The sequence below is a fragment of the Silene latifolia genome, chromosome 4 (assembly GCF_048544455.1).
Source record: "Silene latifolia isolate original U9 population chromosome 4, ASM4854445v1, whole genome shotgun sequence".
NCBI lineage: Eukaryota > Viridiplantae > Streptophyta > Magnoliopsida > Caryophyllales > Caryophyllaceae > Silene > Silene latifolia.
Genome location: NC_133529.1, coordinates 101,254,942 through 101,269,921, shown reverse-complemented (window position 1 = coordinate 101,269,921; position 14,980 = coordinate 101,254,942).

Here is a 14,980-nt window from a genome sequence, read left to right as displayed (position 1 = left end):
ACAGCCAGCAGGAACATTGAAATGGTCAGCAGGAATATTGCGGTTATCAGCAGGAGCTTTGACAAAGTCAGCAACCACTTCCTATTTCGTAGGAAGTGGAGCATATGGTTGAGCATATGTAAGGAGCACGTGCAACCACCCCAAGAAAGGCTATAAAAGAGCAACAAACATCATATTCAAGGCATTATTTATTCCTCATCCAATCCACTCGAAGAAATATCATTCACCAACCTGCAACACTCAATAATTAACACACTTAGGATCATATACATCATTCGTATCATTTGTACTAGTCATTTGGAGTTTTTCTGCTGTTCCTCCTGATTGTTCCAGCTAGGTTTTATCCTTGAATACTATTATTACTAGTGGATCATTGGTGGGATACCATTCCCCCCGCGGCTTTTCCCACATTTTGGGTTTCCCGCGTCACCATTTTGCTTGTGTCATTTGTCTCTCTCTCTCTCTCTTTTTCGTTTGCTTTTCTCTCGTACTAGTTGTTTACTTTCGTTCTCGTTATGTTCTTACTACTGATCTGCTTAAGTTATTAATATCGTATTTTAATTGGAATAGCCGTATTGACTCACAAATCTTTAGTCGGTAAAATCTTACCAAAACAGTAGCTTCATCCGGACGCTCAACAAGTTGTGTGCTAGTCCTCCTCCACGTACTTAGGAAGTCGGCGAAGCCTTCTTTCTCATTTTGGGTAAGAACCTCTAAAGTGCACATGTTGACTTGGATTTCAGCATTATCCGCGTATTGTTTAGTGAACTCGATTGCGGCATCATCCCAGGTGGAAATCTTCTTGTGCTCCAAAGAGTAGAACCATTGTTTAGGAATGGTGTCGAGAGATGAAGGAAAGATCCTTAGGAACATCTCAGGTTTGATGCCTTTGATAGACATGTAGTCTTTGAAAGCACGAATGTGGTTCAAAGGATTTTCATGTCCCTTGAACTTTGGGATATCAGTCATATTGAAGTTGGTTGGCAATTTGGTGTTCACGGCCTCAAACTTATGATTGTTCTCCCTATAATTGTCATCTCCTTTGAGGTACATTAGTTGCTCTGCCAAGTATTGGAGTCGCTTCTCAGCTTCAGTAGGAGGGTTGATTTCTTGTTGTCCAACAAAAGGTAGGAGGTTATTGTAATACTCCGTATTTATAAGTCTTGGGGTACTCTATCGAGTAGGCCTTACTCTGTCGAGTAAGGGTAAGTTGCATTTTAGAAAAGTTTCTGACCTGTTGGGTACTCGATCGAGTAGCTGGGGCACTCGATCGAGTAAGGGGGTACTCGATCGAGTACCTCGGGTACTCGATCGAGTAGCGGTTTTTCTGAGGAGTTTTCTCGGGTTTTGTTAATTATGCGATTAAGGTATATAAGCTTTGTCGTCATTATTCTAAATCACTTTTGCAAAACCTAAATTACTGTTTAAGAGAGAAAGAAAGCAAGTTCTTCATCCTAATCGCATTATTATCAATACCCGGAGTTTGGAAGGTCAGTTCTTAGCGTTGATTATACCGTTGAGTTCCTTGCGTCGAGGGTAAGATCTATGTACCCTTTTTATTGTCTTTCCTTTGATTTGGTTAAACCCTAATTTAGAGATTTGGGGGTTTATGTGTAGTATGTGATTTGGTAGCCTTTATATGTTGTATGATAGGAGGAGGGTTCATAGAGGAAGCTTTTGATTCGGTAGAGAGAGACCGTCGATTGTGTGCTTACCAGGTAGGATTTCCTACTCAGTATTAGTCCCATAATGGGATATTGGTTGATGTGTTGTGTTTGGTTGGTTGATATAGTAATTGTATTGTGATTGTGGTTGCGATCGTTGTCTATGGTTCACGAGGCGTGGCCTCGGCTGAGTGGGGTCACTTGCGGGAGTGGCTTCACGCCCTAGTTTCGCCTTCTGTAGAACCCGCCACAGAAGGGATGTGCACATTAATGGACAGGGTTATCGCTCACTATGTGGAGCGGGGATTTGGTGGGTGGCATGCGGTCCCCCGGGGCGGTGTCCAAAGTGGACGATCGGATTGAGATGATTGGATTTGGCGTGATTGTGTGTGTGTGACAGTTAAGCTATCTCTTTATCTTATTGTTAGTATATATTGAATTGTGTGATTAGTACTGACCCCGGTGTTGTTTTGTAAACCTGCGGTGATCCATTCGGGGATGGTGAGCGATATTGAGCAGTATTGAGATGAGTCTTTGGGATAGGACCGGGATTGCCACGACCGATGATAGAGTCTTCCGCCGTAGCTTATTAGTTATTTACATTTCAGATTAGAAACGATTAGTTTGAGAACATGTATCGTACTTTTGGTTTGGTTTTGAGAATTGTAACTCTTCGCTAAGTATTTATAATTAAACGTTGTTTCTTCATTGTTATTTGATTATCATTGCCTCGGGTAACCGAGATGGTAATGTCTTCATACCTGAGTGGTCCTGGTAAGGCACTTGGAGTATGGGGTGTTACAAATGGTATCGAGCAACGATCCTGAAACCCGTAACCAATGAACCTAATGAACATAGGGAGTCAACTAAAATGAACCCGGGGTAAAAGTTGTAGGAGCTAATGCAAAGGCTTGGGAGACGTCCTAAAGTCGCGAAGTTGCCCTACAATTTTGAACCGGTCACATGGGGGGAGTGTTTGTCGAGTCGTATGTGTGTTTGGTTAACTTGTAAGAATGTGATGAAATGTGTTAATTGTTGGATGTTTGAAGTAGAAGGTTGAGAATGTGAAAGAAAGGTTAATGAAATATGTAGACTTGTTGTTGGAGTGATAACATGTTGGATGTTTATAAGGTGGCATTTAATCACATGATATAGTGATCTCGTAGATCGTATTTAAAGGATGCGTAGCATTATATGCTTAGTTATGATATAATATGTGGTTTTATAAAGTTTTTTTTTAGCATGTTAGCATATGATATATAGCATGCGGGTAGCGTTTCTGAGTTAGCATGACTCGATCGAGTGGGACTGACTTGATCGGGTGGGTTTTTGATGATTTTGAGTCCAGAATCGTGTTTTTGGGTACTCGATCGAGTAACTAGGGGTACTCGATCGAGTAGGGGGTCACTCGATCGAGTAGCCTAGCTACTCGGTCGAGTATGTAAGAGATCGAAGGTCCGTTTGGGGTCCGATGTTTGGGTACTCGATCGAGTATGTTGGGCACTCGATCGAGTAGCCGTTACTCGATCGAGTGTGTTTGGGAACTCGATCGAGTAGGTTCTCCGCAGCGTGTTTTCATGTTTTGAGGTTAGTACGTGTGTTTATGTCTACCCTTTCTTATATATAGTTTCAAGATGCCGCCCAAGAAGACTGCTTTGTATGCGAGAGCTGAGCTTATGAACATAGATGACATCGTTAAGATGTTGGAGCATCAGGATGCTCTTACCGAGGCTTTAAAGACCGTGGGGAAAGATAAGGATAAGGATAAGGAGAAGGAGGTTGATCATTCTAAAATCAGCCTCTATATCGCGAGGTTTAACCCGAAAGAGTACAAGGGAGTTGGGGAGCCTAACCTTCTTGATAGTTAGCTGAGAGAGATGGAGAACATATTAGATTTGGTTCACCGTCCCGATGAGATGAGAGTGGAACAGTGCTGCGTTCTATCCGAGGGAGGCAAAACTGGCAAGTGGTGGGATACAGTAAAAGTGAGTGCTAAGGAGATATATACAAACCAAGGGTTACCTGCTATACCTTGGGAGGAGTTTCGTAGGGCTGTGAGGAAGGAGTTTGTACCGGAACATGTGAGGAGTAAGTTGAGGGAAGAGTTTGACAGTTTAAGATGACCGCCGAGATGTCTCGTGGCCGAGTACTACAAGCAATTCAATGAGAAGTCTAGGTATGCTGAGGATATGGGTTTGAGTGAGGAGAACCCGGCGTTGAGGTTTGAGGGGGGTTGACCCCTAAGATTATGGATAAGTTACCCGTGGGAGTCCTTACTGATGTTAAGGAAGCTTATGAGAGGGCTGGGAGAGCTGAGAGGTTGGTGGAGATGGCTCAGGAGAGGTTAGGTGGTGAGAAGAGGAAGTCCGAGAGCGAGGGTGGTGGCCAATCTAATCACAAGAAAGGCAACCACAATCGCCCAAGGGATTTTCTTCCGGGTCGTGGTTCATCTTTGGGGCTTCCTTTGGGCGCGGCCGTGGAAGTGTTAGTGGTAGTTGGGGAGTGAACTGCTATAGCTGTGGTGGTGTAGGCCACAAGAGACATGAGTGCACAAGTGCACCGGATCTTCAGAGACTCGCACAGAGCTTCGCGAGCAAATGACCGGGCTGGATCATGGCCAAACCGGGGAAGTCGAGTTACAGTGGAGGCAACCGCAACGGCGGTAATTCTTATCTGAAACCACCAACGAACAACAACAACAATCAAGGGTCGGGTGCTAAGCCGACCACATCAGCCAAGATCTTGTCCAGGGAGGTGGGCGAAGACCAAAGGGCAAGTTATTCATGATGGAGAAGAAAGCAGCTGAGGAAGATGCGCACGTTATCACCGGTACTTTTCTTGTAAATGGTATTCCTACCTTTGTTTTGTTTGATTCGGGGGCTTCTCAGTCGTTTGTGTCTTCGAGTCATGTTAAACAGTTGGATTTGAGGGTATATGAGTCTGTTAGTGAGCGAGTTTTTATACCTTCGGGTGAGTCTGTATCATGCGGGAGATTGTTTAGAGATGTATCTATGATAGTTGGGCAAGTTGATCTACCTGTAGACTTGCTAGAATTTCCTTTTGACGGTTTTGAGATGATAGTCGGGATGGATTGGTTAGGAAAGTATAAAGCTAAGATAGACTGTCATTAAAAGAAAGTGTCTTTAAGAGGTCCTAAGGGTGTTAGTGTGTCTTATCGTGGGTTTCTAGTCAAACCCAAAGTTAAGTTGATTGCAGCTGTCACCTTGAAGTCTTATCTGAGGAAGGGATGTCCTTTGATCTTGTGCCATGTGAGAGATGACCGGATAGAGAGTCCGACAGTTGATGCGATACCAGTGGTGGGGGAGTTTGCCGATGTTTTTCCTGACGAGATTCCGAGGTTTCCACCAAAGAGGGAGATAGATTTCACCGTTGAGTTGAAACCAGGGACGGGGCCAATCTCTAAGACACCGTACCGTATGGGTCCTAAGGAGATGGAGGAGCTTAGGAAGCAGTTGGATGATTTGATAGAGAAGGGATACATTAGATCAAGTGTATCGCCGTGGGGAGCACCAGTTCTTTTCGTGAAGAAGAAAGATGGGAGTTTGAGGTTATGCATAGATTACAGGGAGCTGAACCGAGTGACGATAAAGAACAAGTATCCTTTGCCAAGGATAGATGACCCGTTTGATCGGTTGAGTGGTGCATCGATCTTTTCTAAGATTGATTTGAGGTCGGGGTACCATCGGTGAAGATTAGAGAGGTGGACATACCAAAGACAGCTTTCACGTCGAGGTATGGCCATTATGAGTATGTGGTGATGCCGTTTGGGTTGTCTAATGCACCGGCAGTGTTTATGGATTTGATGAATAGAATCTTCAGACAGTTCTTGGACCAGTTTGTAGTGGTATTTATCGATGACATCTTAGTCTACTCTAAGACTAAGGAGGAGCATGAGGAGCATCTGAGGATCATGTTGCAAACTTTGAGGGATCATGAGTTGTATGCTAAGCTATCCAAGTGTGAGTTCTGGTTAGAGAAAGTTGCTTTTCTGGGGCATGTGATCTCTAAAGATGGGGTAGCTGTGGATCCGGCGAAGATAGAAGCAGTGACAAAGTGGGAAGCACCAAAGAATGTTGCCGAGGTTAGGAGTTTCTTGGGTTTAGCTGGATACTACAGACGGTTCGTGAAAGATTTCTCCAAGATAGCTAGACCTATGACAGCGTTGATGAGGAAAGAGAACAAGTTTCGTTGGGATGAGAGTTGTGAGACGGCGTTCCAAACATTAAAGGAGCGTTTGACCACAGCTCCTGTCTTAGCATTGCCTGAAGGGACCGAGAACTTTGAGGTTTATACAGATGCCTCGAAGAATGGGTTGGGATGTGTGTTGATGCAGAATGGTAAAGTGATTGCCTATGCTTCTAGGCAATTGAAGCCTTATGAGGAGAACTACCCTACTCATGATCTGGAGTTGGGGGCTGTGGTGTTTGCTCTCAAGATTTGGAGACATTACCTTTATGGAGCAATCTTTAAGGTATTTTCTGATCACAAGAGTCTCAAGTACATCTTCACTCAAAAGGAGTTGAACATGAGATAAAGGAGGTGGATGGAGCTGATTGGCGATTATGACATGGAAATCATCTACCATGAAGGGAAGGCCAATGTTGTAGCTGATGCTTTGAGTAGGAAGAGTGTACATTCTCTCGTGTACACTCTATCTTTGATGAGGCTGAGAGATGAGGTAGTGAGCTTTGGGATACATATGATGTAGAAAGGAGATGCCATGGGTGATATGACAAGATGACTTGAGTTTTATGATGATATTCGAGGTAAGCGGGCGTTGGACCCTAAGATAGTGGAGTGGAGAGTCGGAGTAGAAAGGGACAAAGTGTCCGGTTTTCTATTCATAGAGATGGTAGTTTGAGGTTTGATGGTAGGTGGTGTGTTCCTAATGATGAGGAGTTGAAAAAGACTATCATGACAGAGGCACATTGCACACCATATTCAGTACATCCGGGTGGTGACAAGCTATACAAGGATTTGAAGAAAACGTTTTGGTGGCCTGGGATGAAGAAAGAGACAGCTGAGTTTGTGTCCCGTTGTTTGACATGTCAGAGAGTTAAAGGGAACAGCGACGACCACAAGGTAAGATTCAGTCTTTAGAGGTACCTGAGTGGAAGTGGGAATCCATTTCCATGGACTTCATTGTGGGTTTGCCAAAGAGTCAACAAGGTAACAACATGATTTGGGTAATAGTAGATCGACTGACCAAGTGAGCTCACTTTGTTCCAATGAAAGATACATGGACTAAGGCACAATTGGCTATAGCCTATCGAAAGAACGTGCTTAAGTTACATGGAGTCCCTAAGGACATAGTGTCTGACAGAGATGCGAGGTTTATATCGAGGTTTTGGAAGGATTTGCAGGAATCGTTGGGAACAACTTTGAAGATGAGTACAGCATTTCATCCTGCGACAGACGCGATCGAGAGAACAATCAAGACTCTTGAGGATATGTTGCGAGCTTGTGTAATGGATTTTGGTGGTAGCTGGGAGCAGAGGTTGGACTTGATAGAATTTTCTTACAATAACAGCTATCACACTAGTATTGGTATGGCACCGTTTGAGGCTTTGTATGGGAGAAGATGTAGGAGTCCAATCTGTTGGGACGATAGTACTTGAGGCAAAGGGTTTTAGGACCAGAGATGGTGCATGAGATGGTGGAACAGTTAAGATGATCGGAACGGATGAGAGCAAACTCAGATCGACAAAAGAGTTATACAGATCTACATCGCCGGGATATAGAGTTTCAGGTTGGGGATAAGGTTCTTCTGAAAAGTGTCTCCTATGCGTGGGGTTATGAGATTTGGGAAGAAAGGCAAGCTAAGTCAGAAGTTTATAGGGCCGTATGAGATCTTAAAGCGGGTTGGGGAAGTTGCATATCGTCTGGCTTTACCACCGCATTAGAGAGAGTGCATAATGTGTTTCATGTATCGCAAATGAAGTATGTGAGTGACCCGTCACATGTGTTAGAGGCCGAGAACTTAGAGCTAGATGAGTCATTATCATATCTTGAGGTGCCTAAACAGATTCTAGACCGAAAGGTTAGAAAGACTAGGAGTGGTGAGACAGTTCTGCTCAAGATCCTTTGGTCTAACCACGAGACCGAGGAAGCTACATGGGAGCCAGAGGAGGCTATGAAAGAGCGTTACCCTTTCCTTTTTTATTAGGTATGTATGGTTACGGGGACGTAACCTTGTTTCTTTTAGGGGGGTAGGAGATGATCGCGAACAGTTTTTAAGAGTTTTATAACCCTTTTATATGTTGTGTCGGGATGTTTGTCGGGATGAGTTGGGTTAGTAACATGTTTTATGTTGAATTTTGTTTTATTGTTGAGTCGGGAATGTTATGGGAGTACCTTTGTTTAGTAGTGGTTTGAACTTCGGGGACGAAGTTCCTTTTAAGGAGGGAAGACTGTAATACTCCGTATTTCTAAGTCTTGGGGTACTCTATCGAGTAGGCCTTACTCTGTCGAGTAAGGGTAAGTTGCGTTTTAGAAAAGTTTCGACTGTTGGGTACTCGATCGAGTAGTCAGGGCACTCGATCGAGTAAGGGGGTACTCGATCGAGTACCTCGGGTACTCGATCGAGTAGCCGGTTTTACGGGGAGTTTTCTCGGGTTTTGTTAATTATGCGATTAAGGTATATAAGCTTTGTCGTCATTATTCTAAATCACTTTTGCAAAACCTAAATTACTGTTTAAGAGAGAAAGCAAGCAAGTTCTTCATCCTAATCGCATTATTAGCAATACCCGGAGTTTGGAAGGTCAGTTCTTAGCGTTGATTATACCGTTGAGTTCCTTGCGTCGAGGGTAAGATCTATGTACCCTTTTTATTGTCTTTTCTTTGATTTGGTTAAACCCTAATTTAGAGATTTGGGGGTTTATGTGTAGTATGTGATTTGGTAGCCTTTATATGTTGTATGATAGGAGGAGGGTTCATAGAGGAAGCTTTTGATTCAAAGAAGAGAGACCGTCGATTGTGTGCTTACCGTGGTAGGATTTCCTACTCGATTAGCACCATAATGGGATATTGGTTGATGTGTTGTGTTTGGTTGGTTGATATAGTAATTGTATTGTGATTGTGGTTGCGATCGTTGTCTATGGTTCGCGAGGCGTGGCCTCGGCTGAGTGGGGTCACTTGCGGGAGTGGCTTCACGCCCTAGTTTCGCCTTCTGTGGAACCCGCCACAGAAGGGATGTGCACATTAATGGACAGGGTTATCGCTCACTATGTGGAGCGGGATTTGGTGGGTGCAGTGCGGTCCCCCATCGGCGGGCTGGTCCAAAGGGATCGATGATTGAGATGATTGATTTGGCGTGATTGTGTGTGTGTGCGATGATTAAGGCATCATTATTCTTATTGTTAGTATATATTGAATTGTGTGATTAATCTATCGACCCCGGTGTTGTTTTGTAAACTGCGGTGATCCATTCGGGGATGGTGAGCGAGATATTGAGCAGGTATTGAGATGAGTCTTTGGGATAGCTTGGGATTGCCACGACACGATGATAGGAGTCTTCCGCCGTAGCTTATTAGTTATTTACATTTCAGTTAGAACAGTCAGTTTGAGAACATGTATCGTACTTTTGGTTTGGTTTTGAGAATTGTAACTCTTCGCTAAGTATTTATAATTAAACGTTGTTTCTTCATTGTTATTTGATTATATATCATTGCCTCGGGTAACCGAGATGGTAATGTCTTCATACCTGAGTGGTCCTGGTAAGGCACTTGGAGTATGGGTGTGTTACAGTTATCATGCAAAAATTCGCTAGGAATATCATCTTCTGCAGGAGGGAGTCTAGTTTCTATAGAAACAATTCGGCCTTCGATAATGTTGAGGCGATCATAAACTTGGTCTTGGCTTGTTTGGAGACGAGCGAGCGCAACTAGGATTTGAGCATTACCATTTGGGAGTTGACCACTGGCGCTTGTGGTACTAGTTTCACGCATCTTGGAAACTGGATAAGAGATCGACGACGAATCAAAACACGATTGCCACTCTAGCACACTTACTCAAAGCAAAAAGACTCGACTCGTGAAGTGGGAGTGTGTCACTTGTGTCAAATGTGGTTTTGAAAATGACAAAGGTTTGAAATGTTTGTCCGAGTCAACTGTAGTGTAGTTGTAGGAGTGTTGACTCGAAGTGAGGTTTTGAAATGGGTTTTGAGGCCCAAATTTTGACTCGACATTTGGATTGAGTTTTGACTCATTTTGCGCTAACTTGGGCCATTTTTCGAAAATAGTTACATTTTGAAAAGGGTTTTTATTTTACAAAATTTTGTCATGGTTTTGTTTATAAAATAGTGATCACGTATAAAACAAGCATTCATACGGGCATTATAACGGTATGCTGAGTGCATTTAGAAGGGTTTTGGTTAAAAAGGGTGGGTTGCCATACCGAGCAATCAAACCCGGGTCTGTGGAGAGGTCCGTGCCAAACAAGAGTAAGGTCGGTTCCTAGTCCATTTCCTCGAGTAGTGAAAGCCCTTGGTACAAACATGAGTAAGCATCATGGTATTTACGTTAATCGCTATCCATCCTTAGGCCCAGATAAGAATTTGGACCGTCCAGACGGGACGATTAGTCGAATGGGTTGGGTTGGGCCTAGTAAGGCCGAATAAAACGATCTGAGAGGATCGACTAATGAAAACCGACAATTGTCTCATATAAACTATTCTTTAACCTTGTTCAAGTTTCACCCTTGACAACATGTAAGTGTATTTCCCCCAGCGGAGTCACCAAACTGTGGACACGGGGGGCCCACGGGGGTCGCTTGGGAAACAGGCGTTTGCATTTGTGGAGTCGCCACCAATTATTGTGGAAAATTGGAAACCGTTCGAATACTTCGCCTCATGTCAAGACACAAAGTAATGATATAGACACTAACTCATTACCCTTAGCATTCTATGTCTAGAATGACTCTCGTGGATGCCAATGAACACGGATGTTCACAGAGATCTGGAGTAAGGGGTGAGGGTACGTATTAGGAAGTCCTTTTACTGAACACCTAATCCCGCCCGCCTCGATAGCGGCCTCTACTAATGATTAGGGAAGTTATTCATACTCGATATGTTGTCGATTATATGCATGCAATGCAATAAACAATAGATTAATCCTAGCATGTGAATTAAACTAAGTTGGTGAACATATAATTTAGCACTCATTAATGTCGAAGTAAGGTTTAGATTGATTTCATGTAAAAACAAGCAAATAAATAAATAATACAAAATAATAAATAAATTGCAATAATTAAAATTACAATCATTACAATGGATTAATGATTTACGTCAAAAATATATTTAAGACGGATAATTTGAGCAAAACAAGAGAAAATACACAAGGTTAAAACGGACAGATTAGAGGTGATAATAGGATTAATAGCCAATTAATACATAATTAACGAATTAGGCCAAAGCAAGAACGGAAGTTCAGAGACAGAGCTCAACCCGAAACAGGCGCAGCAATGTTGAGTCCCTTGGAAGAGGCGCAGTGGTCACTGCGTCATTCTGAGTGAGTTCTCGGCTGTGGAAGTCGAATCTGCGATTGTTAATGTTCGTTGGTGGATTTAATGATTGATTATTGATATTTGACTCAGATGAAAGTGATTTAACAGGTTATTTACATGTGAATTGGTCGTAAAAGCGATAACGAACAACTTAAAACTAACTAGAATGAATTAAGACGGATTAAAATAAATTATGAGCGAATTATAACTAATTAGGTCAAATTATTACAAATTAATTAGGTTTGTTTAGGTTAGACTATTAAGAAGGTTGTGATAAACAGATAAAAACATATACACGAGTCGAATTTCCAGAGGTTTGATATGAACAAATCGAATCTCCAAAAACCGGGTTTGATTTTAATGACTAAAAACCCGCAAATATTGATTATTCGGGATTTAAGTTGAAATTTAAAGGTGATAAATTATTAAGAACAACGAATTATAATTATTACATGTGAATGAATAAGAAGAAAATAAGAAAAAGAAAACAAAGGACGAATTAACAGAGGACGGAGAAAGAAGAAGAAAAGCAGGAACTGCGGCAGCCTCGGGAAGAGGCGCAGTAGATGCTGCGACTCTTCGAAGAGGCGCAGCAGTTGCTGCGTTTCTTCTCTTCTGTCTTCTGTTAATCCGTAAAAATAGGTTTGATAAAGGGTTTTATAAATCGGTTTTAAGCATATTTTTGACGTAAACCTTACATTAATGGGTACAATAATAAAATACAATAAATAAAATATGGGATTTACACCCTCAGACTTACATGTTTGACGAAACGAGATTAACTAAGTTAACGATTAGTGATTGCTCGACTCGAATGTATGATGAAAGTGTCCTCGTTAGAGGATTTAGATTAAATTGATTGATTAATTGAGGTGGAGTTGGTCAAATTGGTCGGTCATGCAAAGTGACGGATACTCAGAAGGTTCCGAGCATACGTGGTCGATTGATCAAGCATGTAGACGTCAATACGTTTAGAGCACGGTCTTAGAATGCAAAGGGAGAAGAGAAGGGCGGACACTCGCGTGAGAAATATGAGGAACGAAGGTCCCTATTTATACTAATCACACGGAGCAATTAGGGTTAAGGTAAAACTTTGGAAATAAATCTCTAAAAGATTTGAAAATACGCAGAAAAGGGCTGGGGAAGAGGCGCAGCAGCTACTGCGACTCTTGGAAGAGGCGCAGCAGGTGCTGCGTCCTTTCCCCAGAGGTTTCCTCCTGCGAAAGAAAGATTTCCGCGTTTCTTTTGTGGAATTGCGGTAGATCTTGACTTCCTTATTCTTTAAAATATGATTTTCGGGAAATATTATACCAAAAGATTAAAAATTGATTTTATGGAATAAATATCTGGAACATTTTAGAACATTCCGACTCGGTATTTTAAAACAGTTTATTAGAAAACGAAGCGGCTTTTGACCCAGACTCCAAATGAACTCTAATTACTGTCAAAACGACCATATCGGCGAGTAGATGACGACCAAGGGGTAGACACAAGTATTTGAGCTATCACTTGATGATAAACTTACGAACTGTCATAAATCGTTCCGTATACCAAACATGCGTCCCAATCATCACCGGGTGGTTTGCGGGAGGTGTAGAAATGAGGTATCTACATGTATCAATTTAAGAAGTTGGGAAAATTTTCATTCATATCCAAAGTTGGTTTCGATACTTATCATTCCGGTTCTATACCATGTTGCGTGTTTTCATTTTGTAGCATGTCAAGGAACACAAGAAGCACCCGTAGAAGGAACAACCGTCAACCCCAACCCGAACTGGAGGCACCACCGGCCATTATCTTTCCGGGATATCCGAGAATAGATTTTGAGAGTGAACCCCACAAAATTACCTTCCTACCATGTGCCCAAAGGTGTATAAGTGCCACTAGTTGTGTGTCGGAGAGTGCCTTGGAAACCATGGGAATAGAGGTGCGATTACATGATAACTTGGCGGAGATAAGCTACCACAACCTCACCCTTGAGTTCTTGAGTTTTTTTTGCCTACAATAAGAGAAATCATTATGTGAGTTTCTGACTCAAGAACACTACCTTTAACCTATCTAGTGATGTCTTTGCGGAACGATTAGGTATAGGGAAAAGGACTACCTTTACCTATGACAAGGTAGAAAAGGAGATGAAAGTCACGAGGTACATTGATCTTTATACGGGTAACCAACATACCGATGTGAGTGTAATAAAAATAAATGATGTGAAACACCCCGTTTTGAAGGTTTTCCTTCGCCTTATGACCAATATCCTTTAAGTGCGGAAAGATCCTAGCAAGCTTAACTCCACCTAGGTATTACTTTTGAGCTCCTACCTTAACCCACATTTTGAGAGGCGTTTTTATTTTAGCCCCGTGACCATGGTGAGCTTAGCATTTGAGAGGATGACCAAATCCGACAAGTGCTCTTTTGATTGCGGTGCCCTAGTGACTAGATTAGCCAAGAACCTCTTGGGTTATGAACCGGGGGAGATTGATAGGCCTATGAGTGCGGGGGTGTCGTACTTTGACATCGCCTATATGAAGAACATGTTTTGGCTTGTGGATAGGAAGGACAAGGATGGGTACTCGTGTAAAGTGAACACGAACTTGTACATAAAACGTCCTGCACCTGGGAGATTGCCCGAGGCCTCCCACCTACTCGAGATGACACCACCTCGTCCTCCGGCCCAATATTACCTCATTTCGGTTGAGCTCACCTATGCCCTTAGTGATGAAGAAGTAGAACGGGCTAATACTACGACAATACCCCATGGGCTCCCTTATCACTCAATTCATGATCCACCACCCTCATATATGGCCATGCCTTTACCGCCCCACGATCGCCCTAGGCATTCTTGATATATGATCAATTTATACCATTTCCCCTCTTTGTTTTCATGCTTTTGACTCCATTTGATACGGTTTTGCATACCTTTACTTACATTTTGCGTCCCGATTCCCTATCCTATGTACTTGTGTCTCACTTGTAGGACTTGGGACGGAAACAGGGGAATGGGAGCAAGAAAGACGAGATTAGAAGTTAGCATGAGGAGGAGAAGAGGAGAAAGCTGAGAAGAGGTTTCCAGCCGGTCAGTCGGCTAGGAACCCCCTCTCTTGAAGCGAAGGAAGAAAGTGGAGGAAGATTACAGGAAGTTCCTAGCCGGGCATCCTGCCGGTAGCCTGTGGACCGGCTGGAAAAGCGTGAAGATGGGAGAAAAGCAAGAAATGAAGAAGAGTTACAAAAAGCGCCCAGCCGGGCAGCCCACCGACGACCGGCACACCGGCTGTGCATACCTGATGACTCACATTTAATGACCAACTATCAGAAGACTCCCAGCCGGGTGGTGCACCGGCAGCCGACCCACCGGCTGGGGCGCATTTTCCGCATTTTTGACTTCCTTTGTAATTTTGACCTATTTTCCTTATAAACTATAAATACCCCCCCCAATCATTTGGACACACAACCCTAAATCTGAAATTCGTTCTATATTCATGCAAGTATTCTTAAGAAAGCTTTAATCTTTCCCTAATTAAACATTAATTATTTAGTAATTTAGCTTAGAATTAGTTTATCTCAATAATTTACATTTAGTATTGGGTTTGTAATTTGAAGATTGGTGAAGACTCATCTTCCATTTTATTAATCCAAGATTGCAACTTTGTCTCTTGTTGGTAAAATTCCTCCTCTAGTTTGTTTACCTTTCAATTGTTTACATATTCAAATTTGCTTAATTAATTTATCTTTACAATATGTTTTCTTCTACTTGTTATATGTCAAAGTCTTCATCTTTTGTGTTTGTTCTTATCAAT